The sequence below is a fragment of the Pristiophorus japonicus genome, chromosome 7 (assembly GCF_044704955.1).
Source record: "Pristiophorus japonicus isolate sPriJap1 chromosome 7, sPriJap1.hap1, whole genome shotgun sequence".
Taxonomy (NCBI): Eukaryota; Metazoa; Chordata; class Chondrichthyes; family Pristiophoridae; genus Pristiophorus; species Pristiophorus japonicus.
This window is the reverse complement of record NC_091983.1, coordinates 98524092-98548332: the sequence shown is the minus strand read 5'-3', so window position 1 is coordinate 98548332 and position 24241 is coordinate 98524092. Positions and strand designations below refer to the sequence as shown.

The 24241-nt window shown below is 42.3% G+C and overlaps 1 protein-coding gene and 1 long non-coding RNA gene across 2 annotated transcripts in view; one reads left to right on the top strand and one right to left on the bottom strand.

Moving 5' to 3' along the window:
* The window catches only part of LOC139266815 (XK-related protein 6-like), a 120329-nt gene that overhangs the window by 88695 nt on the left and 7393 nt on the right, over positions 1 to 24241 (bottom strand). The gene's annotated exons all lie outside the window — the stretch shown is intronic.
* Positions 1505 to 23474, top strand: LOC139266814 (uncharacterized). Its single transcript, XR_011593779.1, has 4 exons — positions 1505 to 1576; positions 2209 to 2318; positions 18844 to 18945; positions 23419 to 23474. It is a non-coding gene; the product is annotated as an uncharacterized lncRNA (long non-coding RNA).

Here is a 24241-nt window from a genome sequence, read left to right as displayed (position 1 = left end):
ATAAGTGACAATGACTGCAATCCAAAGTAATTCATTCATCATGAAGCGCTTTGGGACATCCTGGTGCGATAATAAAGCATTACATAAATGCAAGGCAACACACACACACACACACACACAAACACGTAAGTTTTCAAGCTCTCCGCCACTTGTACCAAACCACACTACCCCAATGCACTCAAACCCCAAAGACATTCCCCTCCTCCCCAGTCTCTCCAGATTACATGGCCTTCCCACAGTTCTGTCAAATTCTGTGACACGGCACCCAATACTCTCATTCCTAAATCCCATAATGCCCCCCAATTCTCAAAAGTCTCAGGTGGAGACAATACTTGGGTTCAACAACTCAATTTTTTTTGAAAATCAAACATAACCATCAAGTATCTGTCTTGCTTTCTCAGTCCAATATGCTCTCTGAAGTTTATGGAACACGAAACAAATCTGCAACAGGACTGTAATCAGAACACTCATTTTGCAATCCCACTTAAATACACTACATTTTTTAAAAAGTCAACGTAAATTTTACCTCAAAGCTTTTTGAGATTGCCCTCCTGTTTTTCAAAATTATTTATTTGAGAAGCTATTGGGTAGAAAGTGCAAGAAGCTGAAGAGAAATATCTCCTCAGTGCAGATGACTCAATACTACTAAAACATGCTGGGAAATTAGGTACATTGCACGATCCCAATTCAGTTCACAGTAACAGCTCCAAGTAAAAATATCAAATCCAAGCCTTGGTATTAGAAAAAGGCTGGCGCCTTCATGTAAAACTTCAACAAAGGCACTAAAACACCCAAAAGACAATGAGTACATTTATTAGTGAATTGTAAAATACGTATTTTTTTTTGTTTGAACCCTTATTTTGAACATTAGAAATTTCAATTATTCAGAGAAAATATGATGGATGAAAAGAATTTCAGTGGCTGGGTTGCAGAGTGACAGGATTACATTGTCAAGACCCATTATGAATGTGTGTATAGGAATTTATGGTAATGCTGACAGAAAAGGTGCAACAAAAATCTGACAACAGGAAATCAAGCAGATGGATGCGAGTTTAAATAAGATATAAAATTCAGTGAAATATAAAGAAGGCGTGTTTGAGCCTGCACACATGGACATAAGAATTGAGTAGGCCATACGGTCCCTCGAGCCAGTTCCGCCATTTAATAAGATCGACCTCAACGCCACTATCCCGCCCAATCCCCATGTCCCTTGATTCCCAGAGAGTCAAAAAAATCTATCTACCTCAGCCTTGAATATACTCATCAACTGAGCATCCACAGCCCTTTGGGGCAAAGAATTCCAAAGATTCACAATCCTCAGTAAAGAAATTCCTCCTCATCTCGGTCTTAAAAGGCCGACCCTTTACGCCGAGACACTGCCCCCTAGTTCTACATTCTCCAGCCAGGGGGAACAACCTCTCGGAATTTATCCCGTCAATCCCCCTGATAATCTTGCATGTTTCAATGAGATCACCTCTCATTCTTCTAAACTCCAGAGAGTATATGGCCAATCTACTCAATTTCTCCTCACAAGGCAACTGTCTCATCTAGCGAACCTTCGATGTATTCCTCAAAGGCAAGTATAGGAAACTCTCATTTATCCGAATCGCTCGGGATTCGGCAATTCCAGGTAAACGAATTTTCCGATAGGGCACGTTTACATTTTAAAGTTAATATTTGTATATATATTTAACAACTCATTGGAAATCAAAATTCCCACAGGTATGTTAGCGATCGCCTACTTAATAGTCGCTGCATCTGAAGTAACTAATTGCAAGAAGAGTTCTGAGTGGTTTCAATGTGAGAACGTGCGAGGCAAACGGTTCATACGCGACAATCGTTTCTGCAGAAGAAAAGGGATCGAGTTGCCAGCATGCATGTACTTCCCCCAGACTGTAATCGCGGAGGGACGAATGCTGCACTGGAAGTGGCTGCAGGTGGCCTCGAGGAGGAGATTGTCTAGCTCCGGGGGTTCCAGAGCGCGCTCTCTGGGCTTCATTTTGTGCCTGGAATCCGGTGCCAGCACTGCCCCCGCTCCCAACGTCAGCCGCGAGAGACAGCGGCTGCAGCAGCGCGCACACACAAAATCAGCAAAGCAAGGGCAGAGGAGGGTGAAGTTGTGTATTCAGTTTTTAGATTTTTACAGTAGATATACTTCATCTGCTACTTTATTGCCCACACACTTAAGCTGTCTTTCTCCCATTGCAGGCTCTTTGCGTCCTCCTCACATCTTACTTTCCCACTATTTTGAAAAAGAGCTGGGTGTTCCCCCTGGTGTTCCGGCCAATATTTATCCATCAACCAACACTGGAAAACAGGTTAACTAGTTATTATCACTCTGCTGTTTTTGGGATCTTGTTTTGTGTGAATTAGCTGCTGCATAACATAACAGTGACTACACTTTGTAAAGTGCTTTGGGACATCCCGAGGTCATAGAAGGTATAAAGGCAAGTCTTTCTTGCTTTCGCCCCATTTAAAAGTTTTGTCTTTTGAAACCTGGGTTTGTCCTGGAGAAAGCATTTTGACAATATAACACTGATCGTTACGTATGGTGGAAATGGTAGGTGCAATTTGAGGCACTGAAGAACATCACACTTGAATGCATTGACAGAACCGTGAAGTATGCTGGCTGTAGTACAATTTATGGTGCAACACATCGCAACCTGTATGTTAGCTATGGCTAGTGGCAATACCAACAGCCAAAACAAAACAAAAATCACAAATTGCAACTTGAAAACAACTACAGGCACAAGTGCAATTATTTTTTCTGTTGTTCAGTGTTGTGCAATCTGTAACTGCAATATAAATAGTTGGATTCTAAAGCACCTACAGCAATATGACAGAAGCACTTCTTGAACATCGGCTCTGCAACATAAATAGGCCATGACATGAGCAATCTCTCACACAACTTCTGGAAGTGCTAATTCAGCTGAGATTCAGTCCAGGAATGTTGTAATGCAGAACTCTGTGCAGTTAAGTTTCCACAGTCTCTGCCAGTAATAGAGACATCATAACAAGGGATTTATCATCGACAATCCCTCAAATTCTAGCTAAGATTTCATCCGATTTTGTTGCCTTATCTCTACTTATATAAATATAATACACAACTAATGTACATGCAACATGTTTAACTGAGGAAATCAGATCAGCGTTCCCATTTGTTTACATTGTTTAACAAATGAAAGCACAGAACTAAAGGCATAAAACTACAAACTATTTTGCATTTCATCATAAAACAATACAAAAACAAAATGTTCTTTGGTATTCAAGCAGTTATATGAAATTGTAATGGTGAAGAAAAACTGACTACATACAATCCTGTGCGACTCATTACAGAGGAAATAATTCACAAGCAGAAACACAATAACTGACATTTAAGATTACCAATAATAGAAAAATCAGTATTCTAATATACCTACATGTTTTTGAAAATCAAATGACTATGAATTCCAAATGGAATTGTCTATCCTTTTCTACAGCTTTTGTCATACTCTTCATGGCAAACTAAAGATGAGTTGTGTGTGGCTTGCCACTCGATGTATCCAATCAGGAATTAATTTGAAAAGAAATCATTAAAATGATGCCAATGATGTGAATTTGAAACTGAAATCGCGACCTTAGCAATAAAGAACATAGGAACAGGAGTAAACCATTCAGCCCCTTGAGCCTGTGGTGCCATTCAATTAGATCATGGCTGATCTGTATCTTAACTTCACTTACCCACCTTGGTTTCATAACCCTTAATACCCTTAGCCGAACAAAAATCTATCAATCTCAGTTTTGAAATTTTCAAATGGTCTAGCCGCAACAGCTATTTTATTATGCGGGGTGGTGGGGGGGGGGGGGGGGGGCGGGTGGAAAGAGAGTGTTCCAGATTTGCACTATTCTTTGTGTGAAGAGGTGCCATCACCCCTAAACGCCCTAGCTATAATTTTACGGTTATGCTCCCTTATGCTGAACTCTGCCACCAGAGGAAATAGTTTCTCTCTATCTACCCTATCAAATCCTTTAAGCATCCGAAACACTTCAATTATACTGCCCCTTAAGCTTCTATACTCGAGGGATCATAAGCCCAGTCAAGAACAGGCAGGACAATGGGGTCAGTAAGGACCAACTGGTCCTTGTTAATTATTGCTTTGTGTTAGCATCAAAGGGAGAAGCCAATGTGCAGTTGGCATAAAGTGACAGACCGGCTTATCTAGTTTCCACGACACACAAAAATCCTTTAAAGAGCATTTAAAGATACCTACAGTGAAATGCAACCAGGCATTCTCCCTGCACATGCCACCTCTTTGTACTGATGATACCATGTGGAGGACATATAGCTGTGACAACACAATATGGTGACACGTGCTAAAGCCTCAAGTCTCTGAATTGCAGCAGCTGCAGTGGTGATCAAAAGCTAAAAGTATGTAATCCCCAGTTACTGGTGCTGACTACTTCAGGGAGCAGGACTTCAACAAATGGAAAGTATGCTCAATGGATTAAAATTAGAAACACCTCTACCACAAAATACTAAAATATGGGTTGCTGCAATTACACTTCTTAGTATGTTTGCACTGCATTTAAAACCTTTGGGAATTATATTAGATCAAGCACACATCTCTTGAAAGGTCATTAAATACAAACATTGAGAGCAATTAAAACAAGGAATATGAACAGCTGATATTATCTGTAGATTTCCTTTTTTATACCCTCGAGCTACAATATTGAACACAACTAGTTTAAAGGCAACCATGTGAAACAAAACCAGTTTCATTATTGTCTTATTGCTTGACCAGAGACACAATTTCCTTCAACAATTAAGATTTTATCCAAATGGGAAAAAATACATCAGAAACAATTAGACGTTATAGAACACTATAACTTGTTCATTTTCAAATGGTAAATTCATTGAGTATATGCATAGCCTGACATTCTGTGCAGATCTCCAACATTTCATAACAAACCTAACATTTAGAAGCACTACTTTTATAACACACATCAGAATACAGACAGCATAATGCAGAAGAGCAGCTTGCGCACAACCGAATGGATCTGCCATTTACTCACTCATTTCAATAAATTACAAGAGCTCAAGACAGTGCTCTAAATTCAAGCAATACTTCAGAGATGAATCAGTAGCTGACAAAGTTGGTGCTCCATAGCATGCACCATAACTTAATGGTAATGGTTTATTAGGATCCTGCAGAATGCATTAGTCCGGACTAGGCAGGATCCAGTCATTGCTCCACACACTGGTCATTATAGAGGGCCAGTATTATCTCAAGCTCTATTATCTCAGCAAATTGCTGAGGGAAAATCTGTTTCAAACATCCCAAACAAGAAGAAAAACTTTAATACAATGTTGATGAGCTGTAGACGCAAATAGCCACATGGGAATGATATTGTGGTGAGAACAGAGACCTGGCTCAAAACAGGGCAGAATTAGGTACGAAATATTAATGGCTATAAAGTGTTCAGGAAAGTTAGGAAAGGAAAGAAGGGAGGTGGTGGCAATATTGGTTGAGGAAAATGTTGCAGTGCTGGAGAGTGAGGATGTCCTGGAGGGGGTCAAGGACAGAATCTATTTGGTTAAAGTTAAGAAACAATAGAGGTGCCATTACACTACTAGGTATATTCTATCGACCACTAACCAGTGGGAAGGATATAGAGGAGCAAATTTGCAGGGAAATTACAGAGACATGTAATAACTATAGTGTAGTGATAATGGTGCATTTTAACTATCCTAATATAGAATGGGATAGTACCAGTGTGACGGGCAGAGAGGGGGAAGAATTTCTGGTGTGTTCAGGAGAACTTTCTTGATCAGTATGTTTCTGGCCCAACGAGGAAGGCGGCATTGCTGGATCTGATTCTGAGGAATGAGATGGGTCAAGTGGGAACAGTGATCATAGAATTATAAAGGTTTAGATTAGCTATGGAAAAAGAGTGAGCAATCTAAAGTAAAACTACTTAATTGAAGGAAGAGTTGAGAACGGATCTGGCCCGGGTAAATTGGAATCAAAGATTGGCAGGCAAACTGTAATCCAACAATGGGCTGCCTTTAAAGAGATGGTTTGGTACAGTCGAGGTACATTCCGACGTAGGGCAACCAGAGTCAGAGCTTCCTGGTTGACGAAAGAGATAGAAAGTAAGATGAAACAGGAAAAGGGGGCAAATGACAGATGTCAGGTTGAGAATACAATTGAGAACCAGGCTTCAGTATATATGGAAAGTTCAGAGGGGAAATGAAAAAGAAAATAAGAGGGGCAAAGAGAGAGTATGAGAATAGATTGGCAGCTAACATAAGAGAATTCAAAAGTCTTCTATAGGCATACAAATAGTAAACGGGTCATCAGAGTAGGGATGGGGGCAATTAGGGACTAAAAAGGAAACCCTAGACATGGAGGCAGAAGGCAAGGCTGAGATACCAAATGAGTACTTCGCATCTGTCCAAAACAAGAAGATGCTGCCAAAGTCAGTGAAAGAGGAGGTAGTTGCGATACTGGATGGGATAAAAATTGATAAAGAGTAGGTACTAGAAAGGCTGGTTATACTTAAAGTAGATAAGTCACCAGGACCGGATGGAATGCATCCTTGGATGCTGAGTGAAGTAAAGCTGGAAATTGCAGAGGTACTGGCCATAATCTTCCAATTCTCTTTAGATACAGGAGTGGTGCTGGAGGACTGGAAAATTGCAAATGTTATGCCCTTGTTCAAAAAAGGATGCAAGGATAAACCCAGCATCTACAGTTTAACCTCGGTAGTGGGGAAGCTTTTAGAAACGATAATCAGGGACAAAATTCAGTCACTTGGACAAGTGTGAATTAATTAAGGAAAGTCAGCAGAGATTTGTCAAAGGCAAATCATGTTTAACTAACTTTATTGAACTTTTTGATGAGGTAACAGAGAGGATTGATGAGGGCAATGTCGTTGATGTGGTGTGCATGGACTTCCAAAAGGTGATTGATAAGGTGCTACATAATAGGTTTGCCAGCAAAGTTGAAGCCCATGAAATAAAAGGGACAATGGCAGCATGGATATGAAATTGGCTAAGAAACAGGAAACAGAGAGTAGTCATTATCGGCTGTTTATCGAACTGGAGGAAGGTATATCCAGGGGTCAGTACTCAGACTACTCATTTTCTCGATATACATTAATGACTTGGATGTGGGTGTTCAGGTACAATTTCATAATTTGCAGATGACACAAAACTTGGAAGTATAGTGAACAGTGAGGAGGATAGTGATAAACTTCAGAGAACATAGACAGGCTGGTGGAATGGGCGGACATGGGGCAATGATAATCAACCCAGAAAAGTGTAAAGTGATACATTTTGGTAGGAAGATGAGAGGACATATAAACTGAAAGGAACAAATTCTCAAGGGGGTGCATGAACAGAGAGACCTGGGGGTATATGTGCACAAATCGTTGAAGGTGGCAGGGCAGGTTGAGAAAGCAGTTAAAAAAGCATATGGGATCCTGGGCTTCATAAATAGAGGTATAGAGTACAAAAGCAAGGAAGTTATGATGAACCTTTATAAAATGGTTTGGCGTCAACTGTAATACTGTGTCCAATTCTGGCCACTGCACTTTAAGAAGGATGTGAAGGCCTTAGAGAGGGTGCAGAAAATATTTGAGAGAATGATTCCAGGGATGAGGGACTTCAGTTACCTGGATAGACTGGAAAAACTGGGGTTTGTTCTCCTTAGATCAGAGAAGGTGGAGAGGAGATTTGACAGAGGTGTTCAAAATCATAAGGGATCTAGACAGAGTAGATAGAGAGAAACTGTTCCCATTGGCAGGAGGGTCAAGAACCAGAGGACACAAATTTAAGGTAATTGGCAGAAGAACCAAATGGGACACGAATAAAAACTTTTTTACGCAGCGAGGGGTTAGGAATGCACAGCCTGAAAAGATGGTGGAGGCAGATTCAATCGTGGCTTTCAAAAGGGAATTGGAGAAGTACCTCAGGGAAAGTGCAGAGGAATGGGACTAGCTGAAGTGCTCTTGCAAATCGCCGGCATGGGCTCAGCGAGCCAAATGACCTCCTTCTGCGCTGTAACTATTCTATGATTTTAATGATGGCTAAACCATATTAAAATGCAATTTGAGAAACAAGAATGTGGAGGAACATTTTTAATAGACATTACTCAGACAAAATGCTGGTTGTAACCAAGGACAAATCTGGGGTTGTGACAGGACCAACGGATCCAACCGACATTCTCTTGAGATAAGACCTTCATTAAACTGCAACAAGTGACACGCATGATGAAGTAACCCCACTAAACTTTGAACCAACCATGAACAACAAGGGGGATAGCCATGCTTGAAGGAACCATTAAGATTTACACGTGAGAATCAAGGGAAAAGTTTGAACACAAAGAACTTAAGAACTAACACAATACCGAGCTTTCTTACTGGAGTTGGCCAGGACAATGTGTCCTGGTCTAACAGAAAAAAGACATCTAAGGATTCAACAGACTTTAAGCGATCGTTGGTTTGGCCACCGGGCACTTGAAGGCTCCAGGACAGGTTAAGTTGGGTTCTTATTTAAATCGTGTGTTAGTGCTTAAATAAAAGATCTCAGAGGTAGCGTATCTGTGTGTTTTCTCTTAAGGTGGATTCAGGTCTATGAGCCCCACTAATACCCAACATGGGAGGTGTGAAAGTCATAAATAATTCTCTATGCCTGACTCTCATTATATAAAAAGATATGGCTATGAATTTTAATTGTATTTGAATCCAGTTCATTTATCTATAGTGTGCAAGCTTTCTTTGTGATGGAATACATAATTCCAGGGATAGGGTACAGGAATATGCTGTATGTCATTGGAATCATATTCTTCAAATGCACTGTTCATTACATATCCTATTTAGGAAAGCTAACATTTTGTCACATAAGAAATACAGCAAAATCTCAGTCTTCACTCCTTTCAAGATTTTAGTTGCAAAATAAACTGAGGGAGAAATCATATTTATTGGACTTCCAAGTACCTCTCACACATGTTGCATAACTGACTGACAAACTCCTGGCATCAACAGATAAATTCTATTACCAGCTTAATGCAATACATGGCATCATCAACTGTGCATCTCCACCTCGCTCATCAATCTGATGGCTGTTATTATACTCTCCAACTTCCGGCCCAACTTGAAGACTTGGATGAACCAAAATTTTCTTCAGCTTAACTTCAGCAAAAGCAAAGCCATCGTCTTTGGCTCCCACAAGCAATGATGCACCTCGAGTCTGAACTCCATTAACTTCCCCAGGGCAGACACTACATGCAGAACTTGACATGCTGCTCGAGTTTAAGTTCAAGCTTCCTTCCCTATGTTCGATCAGTCATCAAGACCTCCTACTTTCAACTCCAAAACATTAGCTGGTTCTGCAAGACTACTTTCAGAACCCTATCCAACCCTTTATCACCTTGCGGTTTAACTTCTTCATTACTCTCCTTGTCGGCCTACCTATCCCCACCTTCCAAATCACTATTCATTCAACACCAGCTTGTTACCTGGCTTCCCAATCTGCACCATTGGCAGACAGTATTTTCTGTATTCCAAACAATTCCTGCTTTCAAATCCTCTCTCTTTGGCTGTATTTGCCCCACTCCTTAATCTTTGCTTTCATTTTCCCTCTCCTGTCATGTACTGTCACAGCACTTGCACTTTTTGCACAGGATGCATTTACACAGAAACTTCTATCTATGCAATGTTGACTTACTGGCAAAACACATTTTGCTAAAGTTGGGCCCAAGTTTCGATCCGCGCCTAGAACGGCGCAGTCCCGACCTGGACGCCCGTTTTTCGCGCCACAAAGTGCGCCTAAAAAAAAACTCCAGATTCTCAGGCTCCCTGCAGGTCGTTTGCAGCTCGGCGCAGCGCAGCAAGAGCAGTAGGGGGCGGAGCCAGGTCCCGGCACTGCTCTGCACATGCGCGCTACAGTGGGCGCGCATGTGCAGTAGCTCCAGGCGCCCAAAACTGTGTGGTAGGGGCCGAGGCACGCAGCCCCTAGCCCTGGCTGAATGGCCTCACTGGGGCTGCGTGAATAAGGCTCCTCCCACGGCCAGCTCCTGCTTCCTCCCGACCCGACTCGACTCCCGCTTCCCGCCTCCGGACCGGACCCGACCCCGACTCCCGCTCCCCCCCGGGACCGGACCCGACCCCACTCTCCCCCCCCCCCCCCACCCTCCCCGGACCGGACCCAACCCCAACCCGACTCCCACTTCCCCCCGCCCCCGGACCCGACCCCCCCCGGACTGGATCCGACCCGACTCCCGCTTACACACCCCACCCCCCTGCCCCCGGACCGGACCCGACACCCGCTCTCCTCCCCCCCACCCCGGACTGGATCCGACTTGACCTCCCTCCCTCCCCCCCCCCCCGACCTGACCTCCCTCTCTCTCTCTCCCTTCCCCCGACCCGAACCGACCTCCCTCCCACCACCCCCCCGACCCAACGCCACCTACCTGTAAGTCTGGTGCTGGGGACGGGCCCTACCCGAAGTCTCGGGCCCGGCCTGTTCAGCCTCCCTCCCCCTTCTCCTTCTCCTTCTCCCTCCCCCCCCCATCTCCTTCCCGCCCCCCTTCATCTAATTTCCCCTTCTCCTCCTTCCCCCCTCCCCGTTCTCCCCCTTCCCCCATCCCTCCCCCCTCATCCCTTCCCCTTCTCCCCCACTACCCTCGCTGTCAAAAACACACTGACAGACAGAGAATGAGAGACACACACAGACAGACAGATGGATAGAGACACTGACAGAGACACACTGTGGGTGGGTTTGGGGGGGGAGGGGGGCATCCCAGCACGCTGTTGGAGGGCTCCCGGTGCTGCAGTCGGTAAGTAGAAAATGTTTTATTTATTGATTTTTAAAAAAAAATTATTTATTAATTTTTTTTGATTGATTTATTGGTTGATTTATTGATGTATTTATCATTTATTATTGATGATGGCTCTTTATTTGTAAAACTGAAGTGTTTAATGTTTGTAAACTTCCCTTTAAACACCCCCCCCCCCCCCGCCCCGCCATTCCCTACGCCTGATTTGTAACCTACGCCTGATTTTCTAAAATGTAGACAAGGTTTTTTCGAGCATACAAAAATCTTCACTTACTCCATTCTAAGTTGGTTTGGAGTAAGTTTTCACTGACGAAACTTTGAAAACAGGCGTAAGTGGCCGGACACGCCCCCTTTTGAAAAAAAAATTCTGTTCCAAAGTGAAACTGTTCTAACTGACTAGAACTGGAGCAAACTAAATGATGAGAATTCCAATTTCTAAGATACTCCGTTCTACACCAGTTGCTCCTAAAAATCAGGAGCAAATCATGTCGAAACTTGGGGCCGTTAAGCACAAATCTATAACTCAATTTTGAAAAAAGGAGGAAGTCCTGTTAAAACTGGATTAACCGCATGCCAACACGAGACTCCCAAAGCAAGCGTTCTACTCGGAGCTTCGTCACGAACCCCAGGTGGGCAGAGGAAACGTTTCAAGGACACCCTCAAAGCCTCCTTGATAAAGTGCAACATCTCCACCGGCACCTGGGAATCCCTGGCCCAAGACCGCCCTAGTGGTGGAAGAGCATCTGGAAGGGTGCTGAGCACCTCGAGTCTCGTCGCCGAAAACATGCAGAAACCAAGGAGTGTGTGTCAACCCAAGCTCCCCACCCAGCCTTTCCTTCAACCACTGTCTGCCCCACCTGTGACAGAGACTGTAATTCCTGCACTGGACTCTTCAGCCACCTGAGAACTCACTCTGAGTGGAAGCAAGTTTCCTCGACTCCGAGGGACTGCCTATGATTCCTTAAGGACGGGAGTTTTATTTGGATCTGGATTTACATATGTAACAGAAAATAATTGGGTTGTAACCTTTTAAGCAATACTTCTGTATACTTACCCAAGCCTCAGAATATATAATTAGTCTATATTTACTAATTCAAAATACAGAAAATCAGTAACTGCATTTCTGTGCACGGAAACAGCAAAAAAATGTTTTTTATTCAGCCCAGAAAAGCACTGCAATATGTGTTATTTACCAGTCACAACGTTTGTCACAGCTGGATATCATTAACTACCTAATTCACATAATTACTGCAATTAAAACTAATTGCAGTAATAGTAACCAACTCTTTCAGCATTTACATACAAGAATAACCTTTGTTGACATGACCCCCATATGACATGACACTAGATTGTTACAAAACATGCTGTAAGAGTAATTGTTTACTTTGGAATATGAAAAAGACTTGCATTTACTTACACTTACAAAAACAATGCACCAAACACTTCGATCTTTTTAACATTCATTTCTACTCCAGCTAACTCAGAACAAATCAGTGATGAAACCCAAGACTTTCCTGGTCTGTAATGTTCACAGGTCAGTAATAACACTATTTTCTTGCTGCCATTGACCCCATTTACATTGCAGGGCAGATTCAGCCTCAATGGATAACTGCACGAGTGAGATTCGGTGGCTAGGTCCAAAAGGAGGAACTTTGCCTATAAAAGGCCTTCAGCGTGCTGCTGATATTTGTTGCCAACCATATCGGGGAAAACCATCTTAAAAGGTTATTCCAACACCATTGATATTGTTTACTTTACCAGCATGCTTGCTGTCAGAGGAAACATTGTAAAATAAATTGGGACATCAAAGTGCATTTCAATACCACGATACAACTCATCCACTCTCCAATACTCGGGGAACAAAGCTGTTAGTAACATTCTGCAATCATTCCATGGTTCTACAAGGTTGCCAAGTCTCGTTGGACATCTTCCTGGATCGGATCATGTAATGCCTGATCACATGACACCGACTCCAGTTTGCAAGTGTTACTGTACGGTTGGATGCTCTGAAGTTGAGTGTCTTTGCTCATGGTTTCGTGTCAACAGTTGTGCATGAGATGTTCTGAGAAGGACACGCACGAGCGCAAGCAGGTGGAAATGTGTAGATATCTCTGGAATTCAGAAGGAAGAAGAAATTTGACACAACCATAACATTGATGCAATTGGAAGACAGGAAAGAATATAATGGAGAATGGGAGATCAGAGGTGAGACAGAAACCTTTTCGTTGGATTTAGTCTGAGCGTGAAAGAGGTGTTGGCATGGCAGTCGAGAGATGTTGAGATGGAAAGAATTGTTTGTTGTGAAAGGGGATGCCGGGTCCAGGGCTGGGGTGGGAAGAAGGGGGAAAGAACTTTAATGTATGTGACACATGTGATGTGTCATCAGTGGTTTATGATTTTGGACCATTTAGAGTTGATGTCGTTGAGAAAAGAATGTGTTTTAACTGTGGGTAGTATTTTTTTCTACAGCCAACTAAACTCCCTCCTGGTTGTTGAAGTGCTTTCTAATACCAAAAACAGTCAGGCACAATGGTAGCACCATATGCCAAGAATGCCTTGCACCGATGAAACCACTTGTGTGAGCAGAGCAGTTATGTGTGCAGTCGCACGCCAGACTGGCTGTGGAAGCAGCTGCACTGTGCAGGAAAGAAGCTGAGAAAGAATAAACTATGCCATTCTAGATCCAGCAATGCCAGCTGCTAGGCAGGCTTGCACATTTTTCTCCCATGATGCTCACCGCAGTGCAAGAGATGAATCCTCAATTCAGGGAGACTTACAGATAACCGTATACTTCTAGTCAACACTGCAAGTGCTGAGATGTAACCAATGCACCTCTGGAAGGTAAACCAGATGGGCCAACAGCAATGTTATCACTAAACTTGTTCAGCATATTAATAGCAACATGTTTTAAGAGGAGCTTAAACCAATAGGGTTTAATACTGTGCCAATGCACTAATTGTTTGAAATTCTTCATTTGATCACCTCAAATAGCTCCCATCATCAGTACTTCACTCGAGTGTTAAATATAACTGAAAGACAATTTCCCCCCCTCCCCACTCCCAATGTCGGAAGGGGCAAGATCTAAAATCCAATTATATGACAAGATTTTTTTAAAAAACAGTTCAAGTGAGTCTCGTACCACCATTTCAGAAAAACATTAAAATCTTAACTGCACTAGCAAGATACATGGTAGTGTTTTGAATTCCTCTGCGCAAGCACACACTTGATCCGGTCACGCATGTACACTCGACTTTGCGGCGGCTGCGGCCTGCTTTCCTCGGCTACCTGTGGAGAAGGGCAGGGATGGCGGAGAGGAGTGGGGTCTCACAGGGAGAGAAAGGGGGCGGGAGGGGAAGAGAAGAGGTCAGGAAGAAGGTAAGGAACTTAAAATTTGTCAAATCCATGAAGTAATTCGTCAAGATTCAGATGCAAATTGTTCCTTGGAAAGGAGTCACGACTGTGAAGTCTAAACTGTTAATTGACAGCCAACCTCCAGGGTTACTGCTAGTTACCTACAGAAACACCAATTTATTCCAGAATTGTTTAGTAATCCATGATCCAACTGTTGATAATGGTTATACCAATGGTACAGGTATAGTTGTACCATTTCTGGAGCATTGAGAAAACAATGCAAAGTTACACTCCCACAATACTCAGAAAAAGCAAACTTATCCTCACTGGCTTCCAAGTGCCAGTGAAAATTTTCCATTTCTAATACGTAATAGAAAAAATGCTGACTATCCCATCAACTCTTTTCTGACTTTAAGAATTCAGATGGTCCGTCTAAACCTTCCGCTAGAAAATTGTTTACTGACCCCAGTTTAAACAAGTTCAACTATAATTAACTGCTTATTTGCATCAACACAAAGCATTCAGTAGAACTGCCATATAGACATAGACATAGAAAATAGGTGCAGGAGTAGGCCATTCGGCTCTTCGAGCCTGCACCGCCATTCAATGAGTTCATGGCTGAACATGCAACTTCAGTACCTCATTCCTGCTTTCTCGCCATACCCCTTGATCCCCCTAGTAGTAAGGACTACATCTAACTCCTTTTTGAATATATTTAGTGAATTGGCCTCAACAACTTTCTGTGGTAGAGAATTCCACAGGTTCACCACTCTCTGGGTGAAGAAGTTTCTCCTCATCTCGGTCCTAAATGGCTTACCCCTTATCCTTAGACTGTGACCCCTGGTTCTGGACTTCCCCAACATTGGGAACATTCTTCCTGCATCTAACCTGTCTAAACTATAAAAATGAAGAGCGCAGTTAATACTTTGAACCTTTCAACTCCACAAATCTCGGTGGAACAAATTGCACTCTCGATGACATTAACTTGTTTGCTGTTCGCATTTTTCTTCTGTTTAAAAAGGTTAGCTATGTGAAAAGTAAGGTTTTTTTTAGCAAAAGTGAATTCACTCACAAAAAAGCACAAGCAATGACATTATCAGCCAAATCATACAGAAATTAGAGATAACCAATTAATTCACTCCCCCATACACACCAAGTAATTCCCACAAATGACAGGATGCGAGCATCATATGGAGTGGGAGGATTTAATTGATTACAGAAGTATTTTCACACACAATTTTTAATGTTACTGAAGGTTATGAAAGAGAAAGGGGCTGGACGCTTGAATGGTTTCCCAATTGCAGAAAGTGCATTTAAAAACACACGAGTGTGTTAATTTGAGGAAGCACTCAATTTCAAATACATCAAGTTTACTGACCGAGTGGCCTATCAGAAATAGGTGAAACTTTCACTGACAGAATGCTCGTTTCGAAACAAGTATTTTCCACTGAATGCCATCAAAACATGAAGCAAAAGATGGGATGCAGCAGTAAACTACCTATAAAAATAATTTTGTTCTGGAAATGATTTTTGTCTTATAATATTCCTGTGAAGCACCTCGAGATGTTTTGCGACGTTAAAAGCGCTATATAAATACAAGTAGTTGTTGTTGTTGAAATCAAAGGAAAGCAAGAATTGACATGGAAATGCGGGAATTGTAATCCTGACCATTTCTGGTAAAGACCCATGTACAATTAACAAGTAGTACTTCTAACATGAAGTTTAACACAGACCAAGTTTTTCCTTGTCTGCACCACTTCAGATGTCATTAGTTGAGGCTGTTAGATGTCTGAAAAGAGCAAGAAGAGAAATCTCTCATGAATTTGTAAAATTCTTCTGTCATTGCATTAAATCAAGTTAAGGGCCCAATGGCAGTCCGTTCTGCATTCACCTGCAATCACAACTCTGCTCGATTCAAGCTTGTTTTTAACCAGAAAGACATACCAAAATAATTTACAACAAAAAGTGATGAGTAGTTCAAAGCTGGCTATGATTCTCGGTGGGATCCCCAAAATTCAGAAATAAAGCAGCAAGAATATTCTATTTTCATTTCATGACAATTGTAAGGATAATGGCTGAATGATTACCATAGTATATATGGAAGGGGCTGCTAGTACTGTGGTATCCCACCCCATTTATATTGAGGCAGATTTAACAGTGGCAGAAAAACAGCACACAGTTTATAAGGTACAAAACACAACTGCCATTCGACCATCCACAATGGATGGACGGGAAGGTTGATACAGGCCAGTCATGTAAAAACCATGAGCCAACCACTCAGCTTTTTGTGGCACTGCAGAGTCTGCTCCAGAATGTAAATGGGACAGAGTCCACAACACCAGACGACATATTATTCAAATAGATTTGATGAGAAGTAGCGATGTAAGATGAAAAAGGCATCAAATTCAGTAAAACAGGAAGAACACCATATTTCTGCACATACATACACAATGAATTCGCAAGCAAAAAGGGTAAATTTACTTAATGTACAGTTGGTGCCACATTAACATACCAGTAACATACTAAACAAATTCCCACTCGGGTTGGGTATTTTCATGTACTGAATGCTTATATGGAGCAGGAGGGAGCCAGCCAGAAAGCTGAACAAGGACAGGAAGCAGTCTGGAGCTTGATTTACATCGACTGCAGCCAATTGCCAGGAAACAATTAGCCGAGCTGCAGTATCATTCAGGTAGGCTACTGCCCAGAGAACAAACTGAGGCAAAGCAATTCACTGTTCACTACTGAGATTTTTAAGCAATTGACAACCAACGCAGCACCATTTATTCATGTACTTATGTGGGGATTGCCTCAAGGTTACAGTTCAATCACAAAGACCCATTTTTTTAATAATCTGTCTTCTAATAGTAAAATGACTTCTCAATCCATAAATACAGATTGAACCTCCCTTACCGAGTACCCTCGGGACCTGGCCTATGCTGGATAAGGGATTTTGCCAGTGGGGAGGTCATGTGTTCTACAGTCTTTTACAACTGCCAGCCCCGATACAGATATCCCCTACCCCGCGATCCACCGCACCACCCTCCTCCCCCGTCTCGATCTCCAAGACTCAAAGTAATGAGGAGATCTTTTCTTTTTGTTTGCCGAGGGCAGCGGGGAGGGGAGGAGCGGCCAGCCCGAAGATGCAGTCTGCCGGCCCGACCCCAGAGGGAGTGCCAACGGCAGCGGGGAGAGGAGGAGCGGCCAGCCCGAAGGTGCAGCCCACCGGCCCAACCCCAGCCAGGGCACGGGAGGCAGGTCGATGGGATTCCGTGCAATCTGTGTGCTGAGCCAGGATCGTGATAAAAGCAAGCCCGCCCAGCATAAGCGGAGCTATGGCGGCTCTGTGGTCGCAGGAGTTCCCGGCATCGAGGAGAAAGATAGCGGCCAAGCTCGGCAAAGCAAAAAACTAGTCAGGGGATTTAAACACACATACATATATATTTTTTTTTTAATAACTTTTATTAAGTTTTTATTTATAATTTAATTCAAAATATAATTAGTAGTACAGGTTAAACCTCTGCCCTGCTTCCCCTCCCCCCCGCCCGCCCCACCTTGAACACCCACCCTCAAGGCCACTTAGGCAATCTGTGCCTTCAGAACCGGACCCGAGGAAGGAGTCTCCATCTTCAGGAGAGCAGAGAATATTGGTGAGTATGGAAAAAAATTATCTGCACATGCATCACCCGGCGGCCGGGAATGGTGCTGGACAAGAGAGGTTCAACCGGTACTGGAATTGGAAATACTACAGAAGCAAGCGGACATCCGAATATATGGTTAGATCATCAACTGATATCTTTTTTTTTTTAAATGTCAGTATGCTTTCAAGGAAATAATTTACAGAAGCAACATAAAAAGATCTGCCATCATTACTTCATTCCATGCCCTGAGAAACTTAGAACAAACTCTATAGACAGGTCCATATTTGTTAGACAGGTACCAACAGACAAACCACTTCATGTGAATACTTCCCATGATGCCGTAGTAGCAACAACTGAAGGAATAATCTTTGATATTTAGAGAAAAGTTGTAAAATGGCAGCTGAAAGGAGCATGGAATGGCTCCAACTATAGGGCCCAACTGTGCAAGATCCATACAAGTCAGTCAACCCTCAATTCCAACAAGTTCAATAACCAAGTCTGACAAGGCCATTCTGGGGTGATAAAGGTAACTGTAATCTCCTCTGCTTTAATCCTATGAATGATTGGGACATCAGAGGAAACTGTGGGAAGACATGTATCTACTTGGAGTTTAAGACTGAGGTTCAACTCCATGGCTCAACTGTCGCCTGTAACAAAATATCAGCAGTCTTTGACGCCTTCTTTAAATAAGCTGCTCTGTCTGATCTATCATTGGCACAATTGCTTTTTGAACAAAATAAGCACAATTCTGTTCAAGTGCTGCTGATGGTTTCTAAAGCTTTGGCATTCTTTGCATTATCAATAACTACCAACTAAAGAAAAATTGATATATTTATTTCACACCAGTTAGTAGCAACTTTAATATATACTTGCACACTTGGACCGTCCCAGCAAAATATTCTGCATCCCAAGAAAATAAAGTAAATAATCACACATGGCATCAAGACATGAAAATAAAAGATCTCCCCCTGTATGTTATGTAACTCATGATGATGCTACAGATGGTCCATTTGTTCATTGCCTTATAGCAGAAGATGTGCAGAAAACTCAGCTGACACCCCCTCTGATGGAAGTGGTGAAGCAGACATTGAAAAGTTCTGCAGATGGAAACCAGTCAAGCTAGCACATTTATGGTAAGCCAAGTCAAACTACTGTTGAGGACATGTAAAATGTTCTTTGAATGGCAGGGATATCCTCTTTTGAGAATTAGAAGACAGTGGCTTTCTCACCTGCATGATCTCAAAATCAACATCAGACAGCACTTCAGCAAAGTCAGTTACTGGACAAAAAAAACTCGTTAAGATTTAAGGAACAGTCAAACCAATGGTACAGGAGGAAAGAAAGCAAATGGAAAAACAAAAGAGCTTAATCAGTAATAATCGAAGGATCGTGTTGATGCAAGAGATTTGTCAACAAATAAACTTCTCAGCCTGTGCTCCAGGCAGAGAACTGCTCCAGTACTTAGAAGCAGAACTGTCCAGACATCTGCTGACAAAGACCTCAGGAGAGTGTTTGTAAAACAATTGGGTTCTGGACAAAACAAATGTTGCCATCATTATTGAACAAAATGGCACAGAGTCTGTCAGAACCAGTGAGCTTGTGTAGCTTCAGTCCCAAAATCTAATACAATGTCTGCTGAACATACTTGGCAAATTACCATCTGCAGATCCTGCTGTTTGGCTCAGAACTCAATTCTGAAGGCTCTCTCCTCATATATGGCAGTTGATTGTTGAAGAGTAATCTTCCACACTTCACTTTCTCACTGTGCCTACGGAAAAAGCTGAGACAAGGTCCTACAGTTTTCAAAGTTAAGCCTGGAGAGAAGTGAACAGATAAAGAAAGGTGATTGCAACTAGAAAGATCCTGTAATGGAACATGTACCATTTTAAGCCCTCGGGCAAGTACAGACTGAGGAAGGTTGGTTCAACAGAATACTGCTGTGACAAAAAAAGGAAATGCAGTTACACGGACACCAAGGCTTTGCGATCATTTCGACTCAATATGCTAAAAAAAAAGTACAATGCAGCTACTAGCAAGGCTGTCCTCTCGGAAATATGAAAAGAGAATTAGCAGAACATTACCTACAGAAGAGCAACAGACATACACTACCTCAAACAAATGAGTGAAAAGAAAATTGAGAACTTATCTGCATCTGTAGTACTTATCCACCTCGTACCCAAGTGCTAGCTTGGCTCAGTTAGTAGCACCCTTCACCCTTGTTCGAATCAGAAGCTATTGGGTTCAAGCCACATGATAGGGCATGAGGACCTAATGTAGACTATTTCTCTAGTGCAGTATTAAGAAAGGGCTGCATTGTCAGAAGTACCAGCTTTCAGATAAAAGATGAAACCAATACAAATGGTACTATTCAAAGAAGTTCTCCGTGTTCTGGTCAAAATTCCTCCTTGAAACATCACAAAAACAGATTAACTGCACTTGCTGTTTGTGGAACCTTGATGTTCAAATCGGTTGCCACATTTGGCTACATAACGTTGACTGTGTTTCAAAGGTAATTCATTCAATGCTTTGGGACATTCTGAGATTGCAATGATGCAATATCTAACTTCCACTGAAAGGTCTGACATCAACAGGGGGGTTAGTTTCGGGCAAAGGTGTGCTTTCCTATTCGTAGAAGAATCCTTGTACACATCATTGTTGAACATAAGCCACTTAAAATAACAGAATTGTATGAAGAACAAACTTTCATTTATATGGGACCTTTCACAGCCAATTAATTATTTTTTTAAGTGTAGTCACAGTTTCCGAGGGCAGCGGGGAGGGGAGGAGCTATAAGAAAAATGCACACAGCAATGTCCCACAGCCAGCAATAACAATTTGTATTTATGTAGCACCTATAATGTAATAAAGTGCCCCATGGTGCATTATAAAATAAAAGGATATATAAATGAGAGTTTTTGGTGGCGTTTGAGGGATAAATGTTGGCCAGGACCCAGAAAATGCACCTGCTCTTCTTCAAATAATGCCATCGGATATTCTGCATCCACCTGAACAGGCAGGCAGATTCTCTGTTTAATATCTAAATCACAAAGGTGTAACTATTTGAAGTTTTTATTGCTTTGTTGTGAAGTCTGCACATGTAAATATTGGGAATAGGCAAAATCAAACTTCGCTGTAATGGTTCACCATTACTCACCAACAAGGTTACCATATGAAGAATGGCCATTGAGGCAAGTCGGCAGAGGACAAGTGACTCATGTGGGAACCATACCCTAAGCACAAAGGTAATGCCTTCAAAAAGAACAGTGGTAGAAAATGAAGTGAAAATTAAAGTTGCATGAATATATTTTAATATGATTTGAAACATTTTAACCTATAAAAATAATCCCTTTTGTCCCCCTTTAAAATTAAGTTGTTTCCATTTTAAGTCCCCACACCAAGCACCAAAATATGCCCCTCTCAATGCCATTTGTAACCAGACAACAGCTTGCATTTATATAGCATCTTTAACATCCCAAGGCACTTCACAAGGGTGTTATCAAACAAAATTTGACATCGAAGCACATAAGGAGATATTAGGACAGAGCGGTCGTAGAGGTAGGTTTTAAGGAGCATTTTAAAGGATGAGAGAGAGAAAGAGAGGTTTTAGAAGGGAATTCCAGAGCTTAGGGCCTAGGCAGCTGACGGCATGGTCGCCAACAATGGAGCAATTAAAATCGGAGAGGCACAAGAGGCCAGAATTGGAGGAGCGCAGAGATCTCGGAGGGTTGTAGGCAACATTCTTCCTGTTAAGTTGCATGGTCATGCCACTCAGGCCGCTCACCAGCTTTTAAAATGGGAGAAACTGCGCATGCGCAAAAATTTGAATGGGCCACGCACCCAAAACGAAATTAATACTTTCATTTATATAGCACCTTTCATGACTATCGGACGTCTCAAAGCGCTTTCCAGCCAATTAAGTACTTTGGGAGTATAGTCACTGTTGTAATGTGGGAAGCGCGGCAGCCAATTTGCACACAGCAAGCTCCCACAAACAGCAATGTGATAATGACCAGATGAATTGTTTGGGTTATGTTGTTTGAGATATAATTATTGGCCAGGACACCGGGGATAACTCACCTAATTAGCGGGAATATTGGTTGTAGATGAAAAATTTTTTTAAATCGAGGCACTGCCGGACCGGGACCCAAGGTAGACCAATGAGCACAGGGGGTGATATGTGAGCAGGGCGATGCAAGTTAGGATACGGTTGGCAGATTTGAATGAGTTGAAGTTCATGTAGGGTGGAACATGGGAGGACGCCCAGGAGAGCATTGAAATAAGTTTAGAGGTAACAAAGGAATGGATGAGTGTGTCAGCAGATGATGAGCTGAGACAGACATCAGAAGCTGTTCAATACATTCACAATGATGCACTTTGCATTTTTCATTTCTTATAGGGAAACACCGCCTCTCAATCTCTACTCTCTAACGAATGGCATCCCTGTGACTATAAACTTGCCGACAGACAATGGCAAGGACAAATATACACTGTACTATTGAATGGCAAAATGTACTGTTACTCAAATTTGTCACCTCAGGAGGCCTTTTTGAAAAGTTAGAGCAATGCACCTCTGTTGCAGGAGATCAAATTGACACCGATGAACTACATCAAGATCTGTACATTTAGCCACAAAACCATTGACAAGGAATGCATGACTACCTCACCCATCTCTATTTCCTGTCCAAAATCCTTGAATGTGCTGTTACCTCCCAAATTTGTACCCATCTTTTATGCAACAGCATATCTGAAACTCTCCAATCAGATTTCCACTCATGCAATAGCACTGAAAAGGCCCTAAACAGTCATAAATAACTTCCTCCGTAACTGTGGTGCACTATTCCTCCTCATTCTCTCTTTAACATGTTCAACTGCACCATCCTCCAACGACTCCCCTCTGTTGTTCAGCTTAGTGGGATGGCCCTTGCTTGGTTCAATTCTTACTTATCCAATCATAGCCGCAGAATCTCTTGCAACAAAATCTCTCCCTACCCCTGCACCGTTAACCTCTGGAGCCCCCATGGATCTATGCCAAGGACCCTCCTATTCCTCAATTATGTTCTCCCTCAGCAGCATCATTCAAAGACGCAGCATTAGGTTACAAAGTATTATGACACTTTGATCCCTCCACTGTCTCAGTCTGCTTGTCCAACATCTAGTCCTGAATAAGCCAAAAGTTCTTCCAATCAAACATTAAGACCTTAGCCTCAAATTTAAAATTCTCATCCTCATGTTCAAATCCATTCATGACCTTGCCCCATCTCTGTAAACTCTGAGAACTCTCCGAGAACACTGCATTCCTCCAATTCAGGCCACTAACGCATCCCCCACTCCATTGGTGGCCGTGCCTTCAGCCATTTCAGTACTCAAGCTCTGAAATACCCAATCTAAAACACTCTGTCTCTCAACCCCTCTCTCCTCCTTTACGAGTCACAATGAAACCTAACTCTTTGACCAAGTTTTTAGTTACTCCAGCTAATATCTCCTTCTTTGGCTCGTTGTCAATTTTTGTCTGATTACGCTTCTGTGAAGCGCTTGGGACGTTTTTCTATGGCAAGTTCTGATGAAGGGTCAGACCTGAAACGGTAACTTTGTTTCTCTCTCCACAGATGCAGCCTGACCTGCTGAGATAACATTCTAATCCAGCTGCAGAAAGTTTGAGGCATGTACATCCCATTAAAGATTTTTTTTAAATCAGTAAAACATTAAGCATTGGAGGAAGTTTTTTGTATTGGTTAACTCTCAACAAACATACACACCAAATTTATTAGCAGATGTACATATATTATACTAACACTGATATTAGCAGCTGAACAGCGGGGACGCCACCTACGCCAGGACTAATGCCAGACCAGGAATGCTTCCAGACTAGAGTCCCGGACTGGAGAGGTACAACCTGTATAGCAAGCAATTAGGAAGGCAAATGGCATGTTGACCTTTATTGCAAGGGAGTTGGAGTACAAGAGTAAGGAAGTCTTATTACAATTGTGAAGGGGTTTGGTGAGACTACACCTGAAGTACTGTGCACTGAGGAATTACATATTTGCCTTAGAGGTGCAACAAAGGTTCTCTAGATTGATCTGAGATGAGGGTTGTGCTATGAGGAGAGATTAAGGAGATTGGGTTTATACTCTCTGGAGTTTAGAAGAATGAGGGGTGATCTCATTGAAGTATATAATTATCTGAGAGGGATTGTCAGGGTAGATGCTGAGAGGTTGTTTCCCCTTGCTGCAGAGTCTAGAACTAGTGGGCATAGTCTCAGGATAAGGGATCGGCCATTTACGACTGAGATGAGGAATTTCTTCACTGTGAGTTGTGAATCTTTGGCATTCTATACTCAAGAGGGTTGTGGATGCTGAGTCGTTGAGTATATTAAAGACAGAGATCGATAGGCATTTGAATATTCAGAGAATCAAGTGATATGGCGACAGT